The sequence below is a fragment of the Archocentrus centrarchus genome, chromosome 2, assembly GCF_007364275.1.
Source record: "Archocentrus centrarchus isolate MPI-CPG fArcCen1 chromosome 2, fArcCen1, whole genome shotgun sequence".
Classification (NCBI taxonomy): domain Eukaryota; kingdom Metazoa; phylum Chordata; class Actinopteri; order Cichliformes; family Cichlidae; genus Archocentrus; species Archocentrus centrarchus.
This window is the reverse complement of record NC_044347.1, coordinates 7,617,294-7,641,975: the sequence shown is the minus strand read 5'-3', so window position 1 is coordinate 7,641,975 and position 24,682 is coordinate 7,617,294. Positions and strand designations below refer to the sequence as shown.

Sequence of the window (24,682 nt, the reverse complement as noted above, 5' to 3'; positions counted from 1 at the left end):
GGACTTTTTTTGGTCCTCACTCTTTGTGCTCAGTGTTTTGGCTGCAAACATATTCTAAGGCAGTTCACTGTCGAGGAGGTTGTTCCCTCCTCTTTCCTTTACGTAGTGTGTCATGTGTAACTTTTGGGCCTCTGCTCCTTGGCAGAGGCCGAAAAGTGTGTAGAAGCCCATGAACATAACTTCAAAGCTACTATAGGACGCAAAACTGAAATGAAGACCCTTATTCACACAGTGGGGGACCTAAAATTGCAGTTTGACCAATTTCAGTCTACATATGCAGAGCGCCAGCAAACTAGAGCAAAAATACAAGATCCCCTCCCGTCAGAGAGGAAACTAATTCAGCCTCACATGCAGTCCAGCAGAACACGCACCCAGTCACCAAGTCCAAACCATGAACCAGCTGGCCCATGTTTTAAATGTGGAGAACAAGGACATTTCCGAAGGGACTGCCCGAGGTCACCAAGCCCAACAGTTGCTCTTAGGCATGGTGACAAAGACCCAACCTCAGATCATCAGCTACGAGGGCTGCAGATCAGCAGCACCAGCAACAAAGGTGAAAGTCTGTAGATTCCTGTGACTGTAAACACAGGCTGTGGTGGACATTGGAGCCCAAGCAACCGTGATCTCAGAGGAGCTATATCGGAGTCTTTCTGGAGATAATCCAACAAGCCTACGTAATACTTACCTTCTGAATGCAGGAGTTGGGGATGGCATGGAGGCAAAAAGTGGACTAAACATCATCTTTGGAATTGCATCCAAAACGATCAAGTGGAATGTGCATGTAGCACCTATACGTGACTCCGTCCTGCTAGGCTTGGATCTGATGAAGGCGCACGATGTTGTTATCCACACCCGTGGCAAAGTTTTCATTGGTAATGAACTGGTACCTTCGAAAATAGTGAGAGAGGGTGGGTCAGACTATTGCGTTGCCAGAGTGACCTTAGGGAAGACAACCACCATACCACCTGCCTCTGAATGTGTGGTGTGGGGTGAAGTGGACGACCCAAGGCCAGGTGTTCCAGCTGTGTTGGAGCCTTTGAACATTACAGAAGCTGTAGCCTCTGGAAGTGTAGCTACTACTATGGAGAAGCGAGTGCCAATCAGGTTATGCAACTTCTCAACTAGTAAAGCATCCTTGTCAAAAGGAACCTGTCTTGGCATCCTAGTCGAGGCTTATCCAGAGGAGCCGCCTTGTTCACTGGAGCAAACCCCAGCACCATGGAGTGGGAGTCGGAAGGTGCGCTGGTGGTTGGAAGAGTAGCAACAATCTCAGACCTACCTGAACATCTCCACGACCTGGTTGGTGCTACTTCTGAGGTGCTAAATGAGGAGCAACAACAACGTCTCCTCCAGTTACTGTTAACCTACCAATCCCTCTTTGCCAAGGATGATTCTGATCTGGGTTACCTTGGTTACCAGCCAATGAGAAGGACACCTCTCGGATTCCAAGGTGAGGAGGAAGAGAATCTCAGAGCCATGCTCAAAACAGGTGTTATTACACCCTCCTCATCAGAGTGGGCTGCTCCAGTCGTCCTAGTACGCAAAAAGGATGGGGGTGTACGATGGTGTGTGGATTACCGTTGTCTAAACAGTCTGACGGTCAAGGATGCATATCCTTTGCCCAAGATTGAGGAATGCCTCGATGTTCTTGGGGCTGCTACTATGTTCTCGACACTCGACCTTCAGGCTGGCTATTGGCAGATAGCAGTGGATGATGGAGACCGAGAGAAGACAGCGTTCATCACCAAATGGGGGCTATACGAATACACCCGTATGCCATTCGGGCTCTGCAATGCCCCAGGCACATTCCAGAGGGCAATGGAGCTTGTTCTGCGGGGACTTCAGTGGGAAACCTTGCTGATCTACCTGGATGATGTAATTGTCCTCGGTAGGGGGGTGGAGGAGAGCCTGGACCGGCTTGCACAGGTCTTCAAGCGGCTTCACAGCTATGGGCTGAAACTAAAGCCATCCAAGTGCCACTTGCTTCAGGAGGAAGTCCTCTTCCTAGGCCACGTTGTGAGTGGTGCTGGAATCCGCCCAAACCCAGCTCTGGTCAAGGATGTGCAGATCTGGGAGCCCCCGACAACCTGCGAGCGCTGCAAGCTTTTCTTGGACTATGTAACTACTACCGCAAGTTTGTTCCAGGTTTTGCAGAACTGGCCAGTCCACTCCACAACCTTCTAAAGAAGGGTGCTACATTCCTGTGGACGGATGAGCATCAGTATGCTTTCACACAACTAAAAGAAAAACTAACAGCAGCACCAGTACTTGGATACCCCATCGTTGGAGGCAAGTACATTCTTGACACTGACACATCAAGCCACAGTATTGGAGCGGTTCTGTCACAGCTACAGTGGGGAGAAGAGACAGTTCTGGCATACGCCAGTAGTCAACTTACGCCAGCTCAGCAGAGATACTGTGTCACCAGACGTGAATTACTGGCTGTTGTTCGCTACACCCGCCAATTTCGTCACTACCTACTGGGCAAGAAGTTCCTGTTGCGGACGGATCATGGCAGTCTCGCCTGACTTTTTCGGTTCAAATACCCTGAGGGCCAGTTAGCTCGCTGGCTGGAGGAGCTGAGCCAATATGACTTCCACATCAAGCACAGAGAAGGCCGCAAACACTCCAACGCTGATGCTTTGTCAAGACGAACAGAAGGAGGTCAGTGTCAGCGTGACTGTTATCAAGCTGGAAAGAACTTGTCAGACCTTCCGTGCCAAGGATGCAAGTACTGCCAAAGACTCCATGTGCAGTGGGCAAGGTTTGAGGATGATGTTGATGATGTGGTGCCGCTGGCAGTGAGATATATCCAGTCCGGCAGTGAGACCAACAGCGATAACATTCAATCTACAGAAACCAACCAGCTTCATGCACCCATGCCAGCGACTCCAGCAGTTAACTGGCTCCAGTCACTCAGCTCTTATGAGCTGGCCAGACTCCAGAAAGCTGACCCGGTCCTCTCTGCCCTCCATATGTGGAAAGAGTCTGGAACACTCCCCACCAAAGATCAGGTGATGCTTGAAAGCCCTGCAGTGCGGAAGTTCTGGCTCTGCTGGCCTCAAGTTGCGGGAGGGAGTCCTCCATTATTCCTGGGAGAGAGTAGGAGCTCAACATCCCACCTTGCTGTTACTTGTTCCTGCTTCCATGCAAGAAGAGATCCTGCAGGCTTGTCACAGCCCTCCCTATTCTGGCCATCTTGGGGAAGCAAAAACCCTTGAGCGCATACGCCAGAGCTATCACTGGTATGGAATGAGTGAGGATGTTCGTCTCTTCGTAAGGAGATGCCAACATTGCAGTGCATGCAAGGCCCCAGGGCCAGTGAAAAGAGCCAAGCTGCAAAGTTTCCAAGCTGGAGCACCTCTTGACCGTCTCCATTTAGACATCCTCGGTCCCTTTCCAGTATCCAGCTCTGGGAACAAGTACATTCTGATCATAATTGACCAGTTCACCCGATGGGTCGAAGCCTTCCCTGTTCCTGACCAAGGGGCGGAGACCACAGCCAGGAAGCTTGTGTACGAGTTTGTTGCTCGATTTGGAGCCCCCCCTCGAGTTGCACACTGATCAGGGTCGCAATTTCGAGAGCTCCCTGTTCCAAAGTGTATGTAAGCTTCTGCAAATCACAAAAACCAGGACCACTCCCTACCATCCGGCGTCTAACGGACAGGTAGAACGGTTCAACAGAACCCTACTCCAGATGATCCGGTGTTACGTGGATCAAAACCAAAAGAACTGGGATAAGCACCTGCCCTTGCTCACCTCAGCCTACCGCAGTTCCTGGCATGCAGTCACAGGGTTCACGCCTAACAGGCTCATGCTTGGCTGAGAGGTTCACCAACCACAGGACATCCAGTCGGGAGCTGCAGAACTTAAATCTTCTCGAATGGAGGTGACCAACTACCTCTACAACCTGGAAGAGGGACTCAAGGAGGCACAGAACACAGCCAGAGAACACCTCCGCACTGCACAAGAGCACCAAAAGAAGGTGTACGATATTCGGGCACGAGAGCATACCTACAGTGTAGGGATGGCACAATACCACTTTTTTATGTCCGATACCGATCTTTTAAATTTGGATATCGGCCGATACCGATATAAATCTGATATTTAAAATTTATCTAGGCATTTAAAAACATTTTTTTAAAAATGTAAAAAAATAAGTCAACAGTCTCTCACACAACAAAATCAAAGTCTTTTAGTTATCCCACATACAAGACTAAGGACCAGGGCGGACAGAGCTTTTTAGACAGTGGCACCAAAACTCTGGAACTGTTTACCACTCCAGCTCCATTTAGCTGACTCTGTGGCGTCATTTAAAAAATAGTTGAAAACTTTTCTGTTTAACCAGGCTTTCTGGTTTCTGACTTTATTTTTATTCTTTTAATATGGTAATGTTATTATGTTTTCAACATAGTGTTTTCTGGGGGTGGGGGGTTGATATTGTGTTTTAATTATTGTACAGTGCCTTTCTGTCTGTGACGTTATATAAATAAACTTTACTTACTTACAACAATAACTATCACCTGAATCCTGTTGCTTCTGTGTGAGAAGGTGATGCAGTGGCTTATGGTATGTTGCAAATTTCATTAGGGCTGCAACTATTGATTATTTTAGCAATTGCGTATTCTATTTAGATTGATTACCCAAGTAACTGGATAAGAAATACTTTTTTCAACGGTTCATCTGCATATTTTAACTTCGGTACTGCAGTTTTTCCCTGTGTGAAACAAACAGGGTGGATGGAGCAGCTACAAAGTTCTCTTTTCTTCACTTACTGATCAGGTGGTTGATGAAGGACCTCCAGCTGTTTCCCAGTAAAGGTTTAATGGAGGTTACAGGGATGAAAAGGCTTCTTTGGACACTAGAAAAACATTTCCTTCTGCTCCATCTGAGCTTGCCGGCTCCGCCTCTTTCCTCTTGTGCAGACTGACTGCAGGTAAATCAGCTGATTGCTGCTGTTGCGTCATCAGTGTTTATGTTGACAAACTGGGGGCTGCGTGAGTGTAATCTCGTAATGCTTTATATTCACAAGCATTCTCCTAAATACGTTTCTACTGCAGGTCTATATTTAGTCACAAATCAGGGATTAAAGTATTAAAAATATTTTGACGGGGAAGGGGTCCTTCCGACAGTCACCAGTGCTGCGCTCGCTAGCAGTATGTCCAGGAGCTGAAGTACAGAAAAAAAAAAAAAACAGCTGATTCTCAGCACAGCGAGCACAACACACAAACACAGCAGAGAGTGGGGGAGGCGGAAAAACAGCGATGATCGCTAACTGCCAAAGGGAATCCGTTGCAGCGACGGAGAACTTTATAGAATCTGCGGAGGGTTTTTTTCTAACTCCTGATCCCCCACTCCATTCCAGTAGGTGGTAGTAATGCAGCTCTAAGCTGGTTTGGTCAACCACAAACCCACAAGAAGAAGAAGACGACTGAGCCCTGTAATGCAGCTAATGTGAGCAAAACGTAATTTTAATGTATCGGATTACATTTTTTATTTCTCTCCGATATCCGATCCAGTAATTTAGGCCAGTATCGGACTGATACCGATACTGAATATCGGATCGGCGCATCCCTACTACAGTGTTGGTGATCTGGTGTATATGAGGGATGACACCAAAAGGAAGGGACTAAGTCCAAAGCTCCAGGCACCTTGGAAGGGTCCCTTGATTGTTTCTGCACGCCGGGGTCCTGTCCTATACGAGATTCAAGGGTTGAAATGCAGCCAGATAATGCATCACAATCGACTGAAACCATATGACAGCGAAGTGATTCCTGCGTGGATTGGACGACGAAGGAGCCAAGTGCTACAGCAGTGTCAAGGCCTAGCCATACAGATGGCTGAAGAGGATGTCCCATTGGTGCCAGAGCTGCCACTACAAGAGAACGGTGACAATCTAGTGGAGAAAGGAGCTTCTCAGGAGTCATGTGATCGAGAGAGTGCACTTCAGCCAGAAGCTTTGGGATGTCAGCCCGAAGAACGACAAGGGCTCAAAGGCACTCCAGAAAAGACTGTTAAAACGTCCAGCAGACGTGTAGTTCAAAAGCCGGAGAGATTCCGAAATTAGTTGTAACAGGAACTGTTAAGTCTACTTTTGAGTTTATGTCAGTTGAGTTGGTGTTTATTCAAAAAAAAAAAAATAATTTGAACTTAAAGGAGCAGTTATAGAGGCAAAGAAATGTGTTATACTGCTATTCAGTTACATGTTTTGAGTTTGGTTAATTTTGTGGTGTAAACTGACAGTGATAATTTGGTTCATGGAAATGTTCATTTGTACTTGTGCTTCACTTGTACTGAAGGGACTCAGTACTCCCAGAGGGGGGTAGTGTAAGGCAGTCCATTGTCGAGGAGGTTGTTCCCTCCTCTTTCCTTTATGTAGTGTGTCATGTGTAATGCATGTAGGATGCTGATTGGTTAAGGATGTTCTACTGTTCTGTATATAGACAACCAAGACTTTTTCCTGTGTTACTAAGGCTACAGATGGCGCTCATGGTTCATCGCATGGACAGTGTAAACTTGCTGTTCTGTGCCCGAGCTAGAGCCCGCTGCCTTCACTGATGCAAACAGCTGAATGTTCTGTACTGACCTGCTGAAGTCTCAGTAAAGTTTGTAAACTGAGGATTCCTTGTCGTGCGAAGTTTTTCCACCCACGTCATCCGCGCAAGTGTCCGAGCTCACTTCCAGAGGAGCACAAGCACGACAATATTTGTCCCTGTTTGTTCACTTTCTTCAGTCCGATAGTTTCAGCGTCTCCCTCCAGGAATCTGCTGACATTTGTGAGTCCTTATATTGATCTTTGATTATTATTCCTGATTGTTATTCTCTCACTGATAAAGTAGCCGGAAACACACAAGGACTAAACAGGTAATCACAACGTTGTGGGCTGCGTTGTGGGCTACCAGGTTACCTCGTAGGATCAGAGCAGTTTGTGTAGCTGCCTTGTGTGCGCTTCTCAGGTGGACTTTGATGTTGGTGGTTTTTTCCTGACTGAGAAGTGTTGCGCACATTTTTCATCATCCACAACAAGACACTCGCTTCTATCTGTGCTATCGTAGTAAAAGGAGTCAGTTAACAACAATGATTTTTCAATTTCAGTTTTCCTTATTTCATTCATCTTTGTTAACTAGAATAACCCTGATAAGAACAAACTGTGCAGAAAACAGGATTTCACCATGGTGAGCAACATCAACACTTTGTTCTTTGTATGTTTTTGCTTTTTGATCAGATCCATCAGCCAGTTTAGAAAAAACACTGAAAGCATTTCAGTCCAGATTCAAGGCTCAGGAGCTGATTTAAAGAAATCTTTAAAATAAAGAAACTCAAAAAACAAAACATTCTTCGACCAGAGAAAAAAAAAAACTGCTACAATTTAGATTAGTGATGGGGAGTTCAACTCTTTTCAGAGAGTCGACTCTTTATGCTCGGCTCCCAAAGAAGAGCCGGCTCTTTCAGCTCCCAAACGGCTCTTTATTTATTAGCATTTGTAGTCTCGTATTTTAGCCTAAATAAGCAAAAATGAATAGTTTGTGTGCTGAGAAGCCCTTTTACCTTCAGCCTTTTTATAATAAACTTTATAATTGCTTGATTTTGTGCATTCTTCCTTTTACAAAAACTCTTAATTTTTTTTTAACATTTTAAATAAACTTTTAATGGAACACAGGAGAAACAAACACACTGACTTATTTTGCTTCGTGTTGCAGTAGGACGAGTTATAGTTGCAGTTTTGGGGAGGGCAGTGGATGCCGCAACAGTTGTTTTTTGTTCGGGACCAGACTCAATAGGGTCAGTATGGAGACCTAGCTTGCCCTCTCTCCTCCAACTGCACCGAGGGATGGACAGTTCTTATGTCGGTGCAGGTTTGTAGTGGAACCTGCTCTAATTCTAATTTTCAAATTATGGCACTCTGCTCTGCTTTTTCCAATTTCCTTATATTGCAGCCAAATGCTGCCTCTTTAACATGTATCACTCATATTCATGTGTTTTTGCACAGCTATCTATCTCCCCCTCTACTTTAAGATAATGGTATAATCCCATGTCCCCCTGTATGATTGGCTGCATGGTGTGCCCATCAGTTCTGCCCCTGTCCTCGGGTTTGTGAGCAGAGCTAATGAGAAATTGGGGATCCTGCTCTCATTCAATGGGAATCAGCTTTTCTGATTCACTACCAAGCATCGGCTCTTAGAGCCGGCTCTTTTGCAAACACATCACTAGTTTAGATAGTTTTACAAATCACAGCAGACGCAGTCCTGCATCAGTTAGACACTAATGGAAACCAGATTTTAGTCATCTGTTGAACATTTGGAGAATGCTGACCTGAGTGTTTCCAGTTTACAATGTGGATTCTCCAGTCCAGAAGATAAAGCTTTCACTCCTGAGTCCTTCAGGTCATTGTTACTCAGGTCCAGCTCTCTCAGACTAGAGGACTGGGAGCTGAGAACTGAGGACAGAGTTTCACAGCTTCTCTCTGAGAGGTCACAGAGACTCAGTCTGAAAAGACAATAATAAGAAAACAATTAGTAAAAGATTAGTCATCTTCAGTAACATTAATTGATATTTTAATTTAATTGGAGCTCTACTAGTGGGTTGATCAATCCTAAATTGATAGTTCAATGATGGCATTGCTATCAGATCAATACTGGGGTGATAGAATTGATACTACATTCAATACTCCATTGCTCCTTCTTTATCAAAAATTCAACATTTATGCAAACACCATTCCTCACACACTTTGCTCCTCCCCTTCATCCTCTGCTCTTCTGTGATTTGTTGCTGTGTCATCACATGACTCAGCAGCACTGAGCATACACATGTAGGCTGCAGTAAGTGAAAAGTAGCATCCCGTGGAGATATTTTACAGCTGTAAATGAAAAGACTGAAATCTGCTGTATGTACAAAGATATTGTTTACCGTGGCAACACCACAAATTAATACAAACACATTTATAATAATAAAAATAAAAGAGGCAGAGGGAAATCCCTCAGACACATCCAGACCCTCAGCACAGAAACAGAGGCCTTTCAGAGAGGAAAAGAATATCCAGGTAGCTCATGCTAGTGATTAAAGTATGTTATTCATAATATATACATATGTGATTCTGCTAATGGTAATTTTGCTTGAAATGCAGCATTATAAATGTAACAGAATAAGTGAGAAGAATCATTCTGTAATGATTGTGAATGAAGTGCAGTAATGCCATGAACAGGAGGTCTTTCTCAGGTCTGTTGCTAATAGTTAATCATCTATAATTATGATCATATATAATTATGATCAGTGTAATGAATGAGAAAGTATGAAGTTAGGAAGATGAGCTGTACTGACCTGAGTGTGAGGATGAAAATAAGAAGTGCAGTAGAGCCTGTTTAGGCAGGCTGTGTGATACAGGGAAGTACTGAATGTGCCAATAGGATGAAGTGTGTGCATGTGAGAGGCTCACAAAGTATGCATGAGAGACAGAAGGGGGAAAGTGATGCATATGGACATAAGTATCAAAGTGTGTGTGTCGTGGCTCCTCTTAACCACACTTAGTATTTCAAGGGTGGGACCCACTCCAGCTCCTGCCAGCTGTGTTACTCACCTGCTCTCCATCGGCCAATTCTCTGATGCCTTTTTATGGAGAAAAAAGGCCTGCAGTCACTGCCAGATCATACACTACATCCAGTTCTCTCTGTACCTACTCTAACAGCCTTTCATGCTGATGATTTATTTTCTCCTCTCTGTAATGAATCCTGAGTGCTGAGCGAGCGGCTTAATGGCAGAAACGAGTGCCCATTGGGGATTAGACTCAGGAGGCAGCTAACTGCATGACCCTCCCTGCAAATATTTATTATTACATACAAATAAATCTGTTTAACTGTTTTTCAGTCTGCTGTTGAGTCTCATTCCTGATGTAATCCTGACAGTGTGTGTGGGTGGAGTGACATAGTCATCAAATATGACAAACAATATGAGGAGAATATTTCTGACTGTTGGACTGTTTTGTTTTTTGTGTTTTTTAATTGATGCTTAATGTAACTGTGCATCCACAGATGTTATTTTATCTCATCTCTTTAACTTGTTTCCTGCTGTGTTGGGGAGGGAACAGTGAAGAGTGCAGAGAGAGGAGACATATTTCACACAGAGAAAAACTACCTGGGCGATATAACATAACTGTCTGTCTAAGCTGAAAAGTTGGTAGACGGCATAAATAAACAACATTATAACTGTTCAGCTGACATCCAGTCAATGTATGTTCAGAAATTAGGAGGCTGAATCAGACAGTGGTGTTTGTCAACATGCAAATGCTTCTTCATCCTGGAAGTGAGAAACAAACTCACAATGTGCCTGTTTGTGTTTCATATTTTTTTTGTATGATAAGGAGGGTGGATAGCAGCACCATAATTACAGGCTCCTGTTGGAAGGCAGTGATGCCACAGAGGAGCAATAGGACAACTGGAGCTATGAAGCAAATTGCTGAAACCTAATGCAGTGCTGTGAAAACATATTTGCCCCCTTAATGATGTCTTAGTTTGTTACATATTTGTCACATTTGCATGATCATCAATATATATTTAATGTTCTCCACTGAACCATGCAAGGTTTACTCTCAGTAGGAACAATATGAGAACAGCACCCCCCCCCCCCACACCAAGACTGGAGATGCAGCAATACTGGAAGAGCATATGGGAGAAGGATGCGTCACACAACACCAATACTCAGTGGTTAGTGGATCTAAGAGAAGACCACAGCAACCTCCCTGAACAGGTTCCAGTAACCATCACAGTGGCAGACATCCAGGAAAGAGTCTCACATATGACGAGCTGGACAGCACCAGGTCCTGACATGATACACACCTACTGGCTAAAGAAGCTAACTACACTCCATGAGCACCTGGCGACACAAATGAACCAACTGCTAGAGGCTAAGACACACCCAGAATGGCTGACTGAAGGCCATATGGTCCTGATCCCCAAGGACCCCCAGAAGGGACTGGTCAAATCCAACTACCGGCCGATAACCTGCCTCAGTACAACATGGAAACTCCTGTCAGGCATCCGAGCAGCTAAGATGAGCAGCACGTGGCTCAATGTATAAGCGGGGCCCAGGAAGGAATTGTCAGAGATACCAGAGGAGCAAAACACCACCTACTGGTAAACAGAGCAGTCACTCAAGACTGTAAGACCAGGCTGACCAACCTGTGCACTGCCTGGGATGATTGCAAGAAAGCCTTTGACTCAATGCCACACAAACGGACCTGGAATGAAATCAACGGGACACTAAGAGCTTTCATTAGGAACTTATTGGGAATGTGGAGAACACCACTCAAAATCCCCTCAGACAGATCACTGACAGAACTGGCTATGGATACCAACTATGAAATGGCCACTGATGTTAGGATGAGAAAGCTCCTTACCTTGGAGGGTTTCACCCCAAATCCAGCACCCTGAGACTGTATGCTAAGCGGAAGGAAGAAGGCCAAGGACTAGTGAGTGTCAGAACCACTGTCCTGGATGAAACAACAAAGATCCATGAATTTACCACCAATGGTGGTCGAGAATAACAGAGCTAAGATCGTGTGGGACTTCCAGATACTGACAGACAAACTTGTGATGGCTGACCAACCGGACATAGCAGTGGTGGACAAACAGAGGAAGAAAGCCGTTGTGATAGACATTGCAATACCAAGAGAGGCAAGTGAACACGAGAAGCTCAAAACCATACCAAGGGCTCAGAGAAGAGCTAGAAAGGACGTGGAAGGTGAAGGTAACAGTTTTCCCCATGGTAATCGGAACACTCGGAGCAGTGACCCCTAACCTGGGAGAATGGCTCCAGCAGATCCAGGAATGACAAATGAGATCTCTGTCCAGAAGAGGGCAGTCTTGGGAACAGCTAAGATACTGTGCAGGACCCTCAAGCTCCCAGACCTCTGGTAGAGGACCTGAGCTCAGAGGACAAAGACTGCCCGCAGGGCGAGCTGGGATTTATATTAAAAATGATGATTTAAACAATTAAGGGACAATAATAAATTAAATAATTAAAATTCTAGTGGTTAAAACATTAAAATTTGTTTGATGATCTGAAAATATTTAAGTGTGACAAATATGCAAAAACACTAAGAAATCAGTACGTTTTCACATCGCTGTATGGATCATAAGAAGAAAATAAAACATTTTTTCCTGTAAAGTTTATTTAAGTCACAAAAGTTTATAATAACTTACAGAGCTTTGTTGGAGGCTTTGACCACTGGCAGCAGCCTCAGCAGAGCCTCCTCTGAAGCAGAGTATTTCTTCAGGTCAAACACATCCAGATCTTCTTCTGATGACAGTAAGATGAAGACCAGAGCTGACCACTGAGCAGGAGACAGTTTATCTGTGGAGAGACTTCCTGATCTCAGGAACTGTTGGATCTTTTTCACTAGAGAACGATCATTCAGTTCATTCAGACAGTGGAACAGGTTGATGCTTTTCTCTGCAGACAGATTCTCATTGAGCTTCTCCTTGATGTACTGGACTGTTTCCTGATTGGTCTGTGAGCTACTTCCTGTCTGTGTCAGCAGGCCTTGTAAGAGAGTCTGATTGGTCTGCAGTGAAAGACCCAGGAGGAAGCGGAGGAACAAGTCCAGGTGTCCATTTGGACTCTGTAAGGCCTTGTTCACAGCACTCTGGTAGAGGTGTTTCTCTGTCTGGGAGGTTGATTGTTGTTCTTCCAGCAGATTGACTCCAGAGTTGATGAAGGTCAGATGGACATGAAGAGCAGCCAGAAACTCCTGAACACTCAGATGGATGAAGCAGAACACCTTGTCCTGGTACAGCCCTCTCTCCTCTTTAAAGATCTGTGTGAACACTCCTGAGTACACTGAGGCTGCTCTGATATCGATGCCACACTCTGTCAGGTCTGATTCATAGAAGATCAGGTTTCCTTTCTGCAGCTGATCAAAAGCCAGTTTTCCCAGAGACTCAATCATCTTCCTGCTCTCTGGACTCCAGTGTGGATCTGTCTCAGCTCCTCCATCATACTTGACCTTCTTCACTTTGGCCTGAACCACCAGGAAGTGGATGTACATCTCAGTCAGGGTCTTGGGCAGCTCTCCTCTCTCTCTGGTTTTCAGCACATCCTCCAGAACTGTAGCAGTGATCCAGCAGAAGACTGGGATGTGGCACATGATGTGGAGGCTTCGTGATGTCTTGATGTGGGAGATGATCCTGCTGGCCTGCTCATCATCTCTGAATCTCTTTCTGAGGTACTCCTCCTTCTGTGGGCCAGTGAACCCTCTGACCTCTGTCACCATGTCAACACAATGAGCAGGGATCTGATTGGCTGCTGCAGGTCGTGTGGTTATCCAGAGGTGAGCAGAGGGAAGCAGGTTCCCCCTGATGAGGTTTGTCAGCAGCACATCCACTGAGGTGGACTCTGTAACATCAGTCAGGATCTCAGTGTTGTGGAAGTCCAGAGGAAGTCGACACTCATCCAGACCATCAAAGATGAACACAACCTGGAAGTCTTCAAAGCTGCAGATTTCTGCTTCTTTGGTTTCAGTAAAGAAGTGATGAACAAGTTCCACCAAGCTGAACTTTTCCTCTTTCAGCACATTCAGCTCTCTGAAAGTGAATGGAAACATGAACTGGATGTCCTGGTTGGCTTTGTCTTCAGCCCAGTCCAGAGTGAACTTCTGTGTTAAGACTGTTTTCCCAATGCCAGCCACTCCCTTTGTCAGCACTGTTCTGATTGGTTCATCTCTTCCAGGTGAGCCTTTAAAGATGTCTTCTTGTCTGATTGGTGTTTCTGGTCTGTCTGGTTTCCTGGATGCTGTTTCAATCTGTCTGACCTCATGTTCATCATTGACCTCTGCAGTCCCTCCCTCTGTGATGTAGAGCTCTGTGTAGATCTGATTCAGAAGGGTTGGGTTTCCTGCTTTAGCGATGCCCTCAAACACACACTGGAACTTCTTCTTCAGAGCAGATTTAAGTTCTTGTCGACAGAGTGGAGCAACATATTCTGAAAATGCAATAATAAGCTATTAAATGAATTATTATATATTTAGTAGGCCAACATGTTGGTCCATCTCTTGAGACATTAGTAAATATTTTATTTTTGCAGCAGCTTAAATCTTCAGAGAAATCCTCTTACTGCTCTGCAGACGGTCAGCCAGCTCCTCCTGCTTCATTCTCCTCAGGAAGTGCAGTGTGATCTTCACAAAAGCCTCTCTGCTTCTCTTCTGCTCTTTATCCTCACCCTCCAAGGCCGTGTCACCCTCCCCATGACTCTCTAAGCATTCTGGGTAATCTGGACTCAGAACCTTCTGGATCTTCTTCAGCTCGTTCTTCACAAAAGTGATGATGTTGTCCTCCAGCAGCTGGAACAGAATACTATATGAATGACCCAATCAGACTGAATCATAGAGCCAAACATCAGATCACAATGAGAATCTACTGGTCTACAGCAAAGATGTTTCTAAAATAAATGCAGTCAAACTTCACTCATTTTAGGCCACTGAGATTAAAAATGATGCTTAGTTGTTGGTTGGTTCTAGTTTCCATGATATGCTTCAGGTCTGTTTTAAAACCAAAACTTCTTCATTGAAACCAGAAACACTAAAACTTTCAGATCTTATTGCAGGACTTTGTAGCATATAGGTATTTATATAACTCCCCATAACTATGTTCATCACTCGGATGAAGAGAACACTTACGCCTTTAATGGAAATAGAAATATAGCCAAGGGCGACAATGTTGCACAACCTGATGAAGTGGTGCCTTCAGAAGAGCAGTACTGCACAGCTACATAATTAATTATTTTCAGTACATGTATATATTTTTTATGATATTAAAATATTGTACAAGCAGGAGTTAAAGTGGTCTGGAACCTTCAATTAATGAGTAATTAAATCTCACATATTACACATGAATATAACTGAGGTGCTCCAGCTGACAGCATAGAGATACTTGCTCAGTAATAACAAGATAATGACATCCACACAAATGTTCTGATCACTTCCTCTGCATTTCCTCTGTTGCTGCTCTACATGGTTAAATAAAAATGGTTGTGGAGCATCTATAGACAGAGATCAAAATCCATAAGAAAAAGCACATTTTCTCTGTGAAGCAGACATCTTTGGTAACAATGTTGAGCAGTGCAATCCACTGGTGTACAAAGTGCAGCATGGAGATGACTGAAAGAACAGATGTAACAGTAGTTGTTGTACATGTACAAACCATAAATATGGAGTCCAGCTGTGTTTGATGCTGCTGGGCAGACTGACCACTGGGAACCTCTGAGCTCTCCTGATCCGCTCTGTGAAGGAATCATGAAGAATTAGCTCTCATCCACACAGGGACCAACACAAGCTCAAAGTCCATGAAGTGATGTTTGGATGAAGAGTGAAGCAGATGACTCCCTGTAGCAGCAAAGCTTTACTAGCCCTCAGTGATCCCACTGAGAATCTACAGCTCAGTCTGCAGCTGTTCACAGCTTTCAGCTCACTGTGGTTTAGTCCTAACAGCTCTCACCAACTCCTTCACAAAGATTTCCTTTCAGCTGAAGCGCCCTGGAGTAAGACAGTCTCTCTCTCTGTGCTTTCACTGCTGAGCTCCCAGTTCTCAACAACTTCCTCTGAGTCACTAAAACACTATAGATCGAATGCACTGTGTGAAATGATTTGCTTTGGAAGTAGCACTGATCAATTCCAGCTCTGCTTCCTTTCAACAAATGCCTGCTACTCTTTGGAAATGTCTTTAGGAGACTCAGCATTTCCTTCCATTAATCTGTTTATTAGCTGAAAAATAATCAGTGTGATCTTTTCTATCTCTGCGTATTAGAGGAACTAATACATGCTTCTACATTTAGAAGGCCTGACTGCAGTATTCTGCTCTCTGTTCTACCTACAAATGTTAGAAATAGAAACTAGAACTGATTCAGAACTGCATCCAGAATGCTTACGAGGACCAGAAGGAGAGAAATGGTTCCACCTATTTGAAGTCCCTACACTGACTGCCTGACAGTTACTGATTTGAAAATCACTCCACTGTTTTTACTGTTTGAAACCTTCATGCTCACATGGAAGCAACGTATGAACCATTACAGCCCCTCAGACATGTGAGGATAGAACAATGATCCATAAACCTTCATGAAGACAAACGTGTCAGCAGGACATCAAATACAGACTCACAAAGGTGTCTCCTGTGTTTGAAGCACAGCTCAAAGGAGCCCCCTGCTGGAGCAGCTGCAGTCCTACAGACACTCAGCCTCTTCACTACACAAACACCTCCTACAACATCCATTCTTTACACTCTGACTGCTGTGTTTGTGCAACAAACTCCAACACACACCGCTTCACATATGAACACAGAAATGTGTGTGAAAAAGAGCTGAGCTGACATTAAACATGATGGAGAATTAATTCAGAAACACTGAGTCAGGAACAACATTTAGACACACATTACCTCTCTGCAGGAGGAGGAACACCTGCTTTAAACTTAACACCAACATCCTTTGACCAGTCGCTCTTAAAGGACACACAGCTGGGTTCAGGTTCAGGTTCAGGTTCAGGTTCACATTTACGTTTATTTCTGCGCTTTTTCCTGTGAATAATGATGCAGCAGTGATGTGAGTGCTGAGCTGTGACATGGAGAAGAGTCATGGACAGTTAGAGATGGTCATCTCACCTCTGAGCTTTGGTCTGGCTCTCATGTTCCCCACACAGAGTGGTTTTAGAGGGAGGGACTCCCTCCTCTCTGTCCTCACACTGATCCATGCTGCTGAATTCACATCAGCTCACACACACTTTCTACCTTCACCTGCAGAGGAAACACACATCAGCCCAGCACACACACACTGATTCACTTTGACACTGTGACGTGTACTTAAAGTACTGAAAGTAGATCCTGTTACACTCAGTAACATGTAAGCTGTACTTTGAATCTGTACAGGCTGAAGTAACTGTAGCTGTGAAAAAGTGTCGAGCAGAAAAAAGAGAAACAACCTGCAAATATTCAAATATAGTAGCAGAACTTTAAGAGAACAAAGAAGTAAAGTACTGCAGTAAATGTACTTGGATACTTTAAGTGTGGATTTGTGTTGGTGTTAAATCTGTGCTGGATGTAAAAATCCATGTGAAACTCAGTCATCACTGAGGTGGATTTAATGGCAGAGCCAATAAAGACAAACTGGATGGTCAAAGGAAAGCATCAGATTATCTGTGGCTGTGACATTCAGCCTCTAACAGCTGATCAATAATAATGTGTCAGCGCTGCAGCAAAGGGAAAGAATGGCAGAGAGAGAAGAGGACAGATGGAGGAGAGCACAGAGAGGTGGAGGAGGAGGAGCTGATGAAGATGAAGCTGAGGAGAGGCAGATGAGTTTATGATGTGTTCACAGAGTCATTCAGCATTTGAGCACATGCTCAGTTTCAGCTGACCTGTGTCTGTAAACTCATCTCAGTGGTTACACAAAGTTAGAAAGCAGCAGCAGCTCAAACTGATGGATTGTGGGCTTTTCAGGAGCCGCTGCTGACAAAGCAGCAAATAAACATCATCAATATTTCATCTTTAAAAGGACATTTCTTTCTGTCTGTGACACAACACTAAAGAACAACACAGGTGTCTGCACTGATGCCTGTTCATAATTTCCCCAAAGTTAATAAACTGTGTGGTAAATGTTCTTGTTGCTGTTATTATTCTTCACACATACTGTTATTGATCTGAGCACATTCAGCTCTACAACTACAGGATCAATGATCTGCACTCAGATGGAGGGATGTGAGTCCATCAGTGCTGAACTGTGACAGTCCAACCAGTTTAACCTGTAACACAGCTGCATTCATACAAGCTCAACACTTCCTGTTTCATGTACAAAACAACACACACAACCTCTGCAGCTGTTTTATGTACTGCAAATAAACTGTGAAATAAAATATAAAATAAAATGTATTTAACAGGAACATGATGTTAAATTGTTGCTGTTATTTTTTTTTAATTACAGGACTGTGACTGTGTAACTCTGCAGCACACTGTTTGTTACTGTAAATCAAGCATTATATCCCGATTTCTTAAGTCTCAAATAAAAATAAATTTTTTTATTATGTTGCTTGTGTGACAATTTTATGACACAAACACACAAAAGTCAAACTCAGTGACTGAAAAGAATAACAGAGTTCAAAGCTTTATATACACTCTAGGGTTTAATCCCAGGAAATGCGATCAGAACCATTTCCCGTTTCCCGGGAAACGTTAAGACGGGACACCGGGGAAAGAGTCGCGCGCGTCGATTTGACTTTCAGAAAGAAAAGAAAGCTTCAGAATGTTAAATTTAAGGAAATATTGAGAGAAGGGTTCGTTTAATGTGAAAAGCATTACTCTACATTTCAGGCACGTTCAGCCTCTGTTTAAGGCTTCAGCCTTAAGCGATTTAATAGAGGTATTACACAGTTGTACTTTTTCCTCTTTAATTTCTTAAAATCATAGGCAATGTGTTTACCCTAAGGTATTTTGTATTATATAATTTTATATTATTATATATTGTTCTATTGCATTATATAGCCTATAAAATATGCCTGCCCTGAACAATAAAGAAATATCTGTTTAACTTCGAGTGTTTCTTTTCCTCGTTTGCAGCCGCTTACTAACAATCATGAATTAGGATACGGGCCTAATGTGTGAAGAAAGTATCATGAAATAGATACTTTAACATATTTCGCTTTTTAAATGGAGTTGAGTAAAATGTATATTTTTTAGGCTATAAGGATTGGCCAGTTTTTCTAAAGACGATTCACAGCGAACCTACTTTAACCCTCAGACACGGTGTTATAAATTTGCTGTTGCCAGAATGGCAATGACCAAGTCGTAGTGCATTACTCAAGGCCCTGTGTTATGTCATATTATAGTGTAGTACGGTAGTTAACTTTTCAGTGACTATTACAGCGTTCCACTGGTGGAACGGTGTGCACGACAGTGCAAATAGCTGAGTCATTATCAATGCTGTGTGGAGATGAACCGTATTGTTTTGCACCAGCAGTTGTAAAATATCTTGGTATAATTCCATGTACAATGGAGAAATATTCTAATTATATTTGTTAAGGGAGTGTTGAGGAACGATACAACACCGCATAGCTCGAGCACTCGAATGCTGAGATGTAGGTTTTATTGCATTAATCAAGCCAACGTTGCCCCCTACTGGGCATAACAGGACATAGCTGGAAAGCTACCTCTACAATATCAGAATAGGTTAAGCACGACACAGGCTACAGAAGGCCTAATTAAAATTAAAAAATAAATAAACTTTTTCCCGGGATTCCCGGGAAATGGCTCGTCTTTTCCCGGGATTTGATTCATGTCATTTTCGGGAAAAATATTAAACCCTAATACACTCTGACAGAATGTGTTTTTTTTTTTTTTTTTAGCCGTTTTTCAGAGAATATGAATAATAACACAAACTTTTCTTTCATTAAAGGTTTATGGTTCAGTGAAGTCATTTATTATCAATTGTGTTTGACCTTTTTAGATCATTATGACAACAGAAACTACCCAAATGACCCTGATCCACAGTTTACAACATCTGGAGATTTTGGTATGACATCATCACACTTTAACGCTCACACTGATGTGACCTGATGTGACCTGAGGTGCAGTGAGTTCAGCACAGAAACATCTGGTAGAAACGTCCTTCAAACGGCTGCTTTAGAACATTTCAAAGTCTCTACGTTCTCACTTTTACTGGAATAAAGAAGCTGAATCAATGCTTCAGTTTACAACAGTCTTTTTTTTAATAAAGTATTTGAACTTCTTCTTGAGTGAAGTATGTGTACCTTTGCCACCTGTGGGTGCTTTTTTGATGTCTGCCATGTTGGATTTTTTGCATACCAGCACATCAAGATCAGTGTTTCTGAATTCCCGCTCTGCTGTAAGTGGATCCACAGTAATAATGAGGCTGGGTTCAGCTCCTGATCATCAACTAACTGAACACACACACACACACACACACACACACACACACACACACACACACACACACACACACAGCCTCCTTCATCCAGATTTCCCAGTTCCAGCTGACAGGCTGAGAATTTAAGAAGACCTGGAGGTGTTTTACAGAGAAGAATGAGCAGCTTTAACATCTGAGCAGATAAAGAGCCTCACCCACCATCAACTACCACCAAAGACTTCAAGCTGTCCTTGATGTTCATGCAGTCCATGGTATGAAGAACCAGGGTTCACTGTCAAAAACTGTTGCGCCTCCACCATTAACACCCCTAAATGAGCGAACCCCTTCCCATATAAATACAGTGACTCATAAACTAAACGCCCCCTAGTGTCCAAACAGATAATACAAAGAAAGAAAAGAAAATGGCTCTTACAGTGGATTTACAGTAACCACAGATCTGAGATCAGCTTCTGATCATCTACTAACTCTGAGCTGCTCTGATTTCAGGCCTCTGATATATACAAATATATCCATCTCACTACACACACACACACACACACACACACACACACACTGCTGCTACACACACACACAGTTCCAGCTGTGAGTTTAAAGTGAACTATGGAGCAGCTGATTTTAATCAACCTGATCATGTGATTTGTTTCAAAGAATGATCCAAAGTTTGTCCTGAAATCAGAGCTGAACATCCAAACCTCACAGAGCAGAAACAAACAGTAAAGTTCCTGAAGACAAACTGTTAAAGGAAACAAAGCAAACTTACAGTTTCTGCAAACAGAGCAGAAGAAGAAGAAGCTCCACTCCACACCTGGACACCAAACACTGACACACAGGTGAGCTGATTCCTGGAAGGAGGCGGGACTCCACCTGAAACAGGACAGGTGGGAGGGGCTCAGCAGGAGCAGCAGGGCTGGTTAAACTGGTTGAATCAGACTGTAGGGGGGGGGTTGGTGCAGTGATTCAAACGTTACCTGCTGATCCTCCTGTGATTTAATGTCAGGACGAGTCACTGAATGTTAAAGTAAATCTTTGAGTATTTTCTGTTTTTAATCAGCTGAGTGTGAAATTTGATAATAAAAACATGCTGATGATGACATCATGAAGAAGGTCAAAGTGACACCGAATGTAAAAATGTGTGTTTGGTGTGTGTGTTGTGACTGATGGTTGTTGGCTCTCCTCCTTTGAACCTCCATGTCTCCTGCAGAGCTCAGCTGATCCTGCACACACGTCGTCTGGACTCACATCTTCACTAATCTGACTTTTACACACTTCACAGTTTCTTTTCCTGCTCAAACATCAAAACAGGAAATATGAACAATAAATGTGATGAACAAAGGTCGTCTCTGTCCCACTCTCTACACTTCATCTAAAAGCAGCTTTTTACTGTGTGTGTGTGTGTGTGTGTGTGTGGGCACACCTTCATGTTTTCACTTTAAAAATATGCCGTTCGACTGGTCAGACTGAGTCCAGGTCAAAGAGTCAAGATCATAAAAGTACCTGAGCTGCCATTTCAGTGACTGTGTGAAACACACACAACTGCTTTGAAGACAAATTAGGTTCCAACAAAGAAGTTTTTGTTCTAAGAGTTAATAATGCTGAATTAATATTGATAATTAGAGCTGGTAGTTATGAGCAACTTGCTATATAAATAAAACTGAACTGAGTTTATGATATACACTAAACTGCCAAATATATTCACTCACCATCCAAATCACTGAATTCAGGTGTTCAAATCACTTCCGTGGCCACAGGTGTACAAAATCAGGCACTTGGCTCTCAGTGAATTCCAGTGTGAATTTCACAAATGGACTTCTGGAAGAAAGATTGAAAATTCCCATAAACACTCCTAAACTTTGTGGAAAGCCTTCCCAGAAGAGCTGAAGCTGTTATAGCTGCAATGGGTGAACTGATATAAACCCTCTGGATTAAAAATGTCACTCAAATTCATATTTGTGTGAAAGCAGACAGTGAATACTTTTGGAAATCTAGTGTATGTGCAGATTTGAACAGAGTAATGATCTTTCTGTTGTCAACAGGAAATAAAAATGGTTTGAAGGATGCTTGAGTTCGACAGTCTGACATGAATGGAAAGCACACATTATCAAAGTTTGTTTTGAGGTTCAAGAAAAATGAAGATGCTTTGTGTTTCTTTGACTCATGCACCAAGTGTGGGGGTTGTATTGTTCACCAAAATTATTACACAGAAAATCAAAGTTCTGATTCACTGACCACGTTTGAGCAGCACTTAGAACCCAAAGCAGAGCTGTTACAGCCATTTTAAAGTCTTAATGTAGCTGAAGATCATTTAAGTTTCTTTAGTTGCCTTTACAGCAGACTGTCAGCAGACTGTTCTCTGACACTGTTGCAAAGTGTTAACTACAAAAACATTTAGAGTTTTGAACGCTCTTTTACTATGTTGACTTTGTTTCATGCTTTTGAATGTGTCTGTTCCACCTCATGTTTCATTCTCTGTAGAACAGAAACATGTTGGAAAACACTGCAGTGAACAAACCAACAAACAGAGCAAACTGTTTCAGATTCCTCAAAGTAGCCACTTTTTTCCCTGGAATGTGTTCAAGATGAGTGATGTCTTAACTCCTTTATGCATTTTAATACAATTTTATTTATTTACCACCAAATCACAACAGTCGCCTCAACGTAAGGAGCCTGCAGTTATAGTCAAACAGCCTCCTATGATCAGGCTCTTGGTGACAGTGGGAAGGAAAAACTCCCTTTTAACAGGAAGAAACCTCCAGCAGAACCAGGCTCAGGGAGGGGGGGTCATCTGCTGAGACTGATTAGGGCTGAGAGGAGAGAAAAGAGATGCTGTGGAAGAGAGCCAGAGATTAATAATAACTAATGATTAAATGCAGAGTGAGGAATAAACAGTGAAAAGAGATCCATGAAGAACAAAAACTCATCATGGAAACCCCAAACAGCCCAGGCCCACTGCAGCATAACAACTATGATAATCATAAAGGAAAGTTTTAAGCCTAATCTTAAAAATAGAGAGGGTGTCTGTCTCCCGAATCCAAGCTGGGAGCTGGTTCCACAGAAGAGGGGCCTGAAAGCTGAAGGCTCTGCCTCCCATTCTACTCTTAAGTATCCTAGGAACCACAAGTAAGCCAGCAGTCTGAGAGTGAAGTGCTCTGTTGGGGTGATATGGTACTATGAGGTCTTTGAGACAAGATGGGGCCTAATTATTCAATAAAATCTGTAACTGTCTAATCACTCTGCTGATGAAGGTTGGGCAGATCCAAGTCTTCATCACTGCTGCACTGTTACATTGTTCCTGTTGTGATGATCTCTTTAGAGTCATTCCTTTGGGTGGGGACGTGACATGTTTCAACATGTTTAATGAGCTCTAAACTTTCTGCACCGCTCAGCCTGCTGCGTTTCATTATTTCACTGTTATTCAGTGTGTGGAGAAGATTTCTAGTGATCTCCATTGTTTTTCCCACTAATTCCTCCTCGATTTAATAAACTATTCAGGCTATTCAAACCCTCCCCCTCATCCTCATAGTTTTCAGCTTTGGAGCTCTTTCAAGGGTGAAAATAATTCAGAAAAATGTTTTATTTTTGTCAGGATTTAGTGCTAACATTGAAAATAGTTCTTAGAAAATGTTATAATCTTTCAAATTACTCCAGGAGTAACACTTATTACGAAGAAGCTCCTTAAATACGAGCCCTGATCTAATGCTTCAGTTTTTTTTATTCCAGTCATTCCTGTTCTGATGACACAAAGTCAGACATGTTGAGTCACCTTTCCTGGAGGTACAATAACTGGTTCTTCTGCAAACACGTCTCTACATGTAAGTTCCTGCTCAAACTCCGCACTTACTGTATATGCAGAAAGTCCAGTTTCAGTTTAGTCCTGACTCCTGTCTGTGTGCCTGCTTTCTATGTCATGTATTTGTGCATCTCCTACATTCATTTCTTTAAATTGTTTTTATAAATAAATATAAGGAATTACTGTGTTCTTATAACCTGTCTATTGTCTCCTCAGCCACTCTGAAGGAGGGCGCATCATTTCAATCTCACTTACTGCACCTAGGGTCCTCAGCCTGACCCCATATAAGGTCATGGTTCTTATCTAAATATGGAGCAGTAGATTTCTGCAGTTTCTGATGGAACCAAGCTCCACACAACTGATATTAATCTATAATCATTAAACAAAGTTTGTGTGGAAATCAGAGCTGAACATCCAAACCTCACAGAGCAGAAACAAACAGTAAAGTTCCTGAAGACAAACTGTTAAAGGAAACAAAGCAAACTTACAGTTTCTGCAAACACAGCAGAAGAAGAAGAAGCTCCACTCCACACCTGGACACTAAACACTGACACACAGGTGAGCTGCTGCATGGAAGGAGGCGGGACTTCACCTGAAGCAGCACAGGTGGGAGGGGCTCAGCAGGAGCAGCAGTTCCTGAACATCAGACTTTACCATTTACCTGATTTTCCCTCAGATTCTCCTCTCCCAGGAACTTTTCTCTCCTTTCTTTACAGTTTGTTTTACATTTGATCTGAACTTTGATTTCCCTCAAACCAAGAAGGAGGCACAGCTGAACTTCACAAGCCCTCCTCTAATGATACAGACGTGATCTCATGAATGAGAACAGATCAGAGTTTTCTGTCACTCTGTGTCTCCAACATCACTGCTGGATCAGTGTGAGTGACAGCAGTCAGGGAGAGATTCATTCACACTGAGTCTGTGTGAAGGAGGTGGAGGGATTGAAACATCACCAGTGAATCCAATCCAGACTATATGAAAAAA

General features: G+C 43.1%; 1 long non-coding RNA gene across 1 annotated transcript; it reads right to left on the bottom strand.

Annotated features, from left to right (window-relative positions):
- Window positions 1–16,715: 16,715 nt before the first annotated feature.
- On the bottom strand, window positions 16,716–24,246 carry LOC115796866 (uncharacterized). Its single transcript, XR_004021351.1, has 5 exons — window positions 24,187–24,246; window positions 21,326–21,720; window positions 20,880–21,193; window positions 20,672–20,775; window positions 16,716–16,769 (listed from the first exon to the last, which is right to left on the bottom strand). It is a non-coding gene; the product is annotated as an uncharacterized LOC115796866 (long non-coding RNA).
- Window positions 24,247–24,682: the final 436 nt, after the last annotated feature.